Source organism: Hyperolius riggenbachi, chromosome 3, assembly GCF_040937935.1.
Source record: "Hyperolius riggenbachi isolate aHypRig1 chromosome 3, aHypRig1.pri, whole genome shotgun sequence".
NCBI lineage: Eukaryota > Metazoa > Chordata > Amphibia > Anura > Hyperoliidae > Hyperolius > Hyperolius riggenbachi.
In genome coordinates, this window is record NC_090648.1 from 381948931 (window position 1) to 381949928 (window position 998).

The following is a 998-nucleotide window of genomic DNA, read 5'->3' on the forward strand; positions in this document are numbered from 1 at the left end:
CACCATGTGACTTAAGCGACCAATAGCAGCAACAGCTCGTCTCGCGTTAGTATGCTGCCCACACCAATCATTATAGAATCTACAGCGTCTGCTGTCAGTGGCCGACCAGGGTGCAATGATAAATGTGAAAGGCTAGAGCCAATCACAAGGAGGGGCGGAATCAAAGAAGTCTAGGGGCGGTGTGGTAAGATAGCTTATGAAAACGGAAAACTGGTGGAAAGGAAAAGCGGTGCATTGACAGCGTGTGCTTTCCCTTATGACGTGCAGCTTAGTGACGTAGGGCATTACAAACGGTTATTACCTAAAGGTGAGAGCGGAAGGAGGGCAGGCTGGGAAGAGGCAGAGGGAGTGGTGGGATTTAGAGATGGGAAGTCCGGATCTTTTCAAGGATTTGGATGATTCGAATCGAATCTTTGAATCATTTTCCTAGGGAAGCAGACTGGGGGTGAAATGACTAGCAGGTAGTGATGGGAATTCCGGCTCTTCTCAGAGAATCTGCTCTTCTGAATCTTACGGCTCTGAATCGGCTCTTCATTAAATATCACTAGACACCACTCAGAATCGGAGTAAAAGCCCCGCCCCCGTCTGCATGACAACTCCAGACTGCTGCCTTCTCTGACTAGTGCAATTCCTCCTGCTACTGCACTGCTCCGCCCCATACACTCCTACAAGCTGCAAGAGGAGGACTACATCTCCCAGCATGCCTCAGCGCCCTTTATTACAAACCAAAGCAGGGCTGTGTGGGGCGGCTGAGGCATCGGCTCTTTTGAAACTGAGAAGCGGCTCTTGTCGTTCGCAGCAAAGAGCCGGCTCTTAGAGCCAACTCATTCGCGAACGACCCATCACTACTAGCAGGACAGGAGTTTCCCTGCACTGTACATTCTGTTCAAGCCTGGCTGCTAGTATAGCAAGCTATGTGTCAACTTCACTGATATATTTTACTTTTAGTTCTGTTTCAAGACATATGTGGACTCGTGCAAGATGATAAAATAATAATA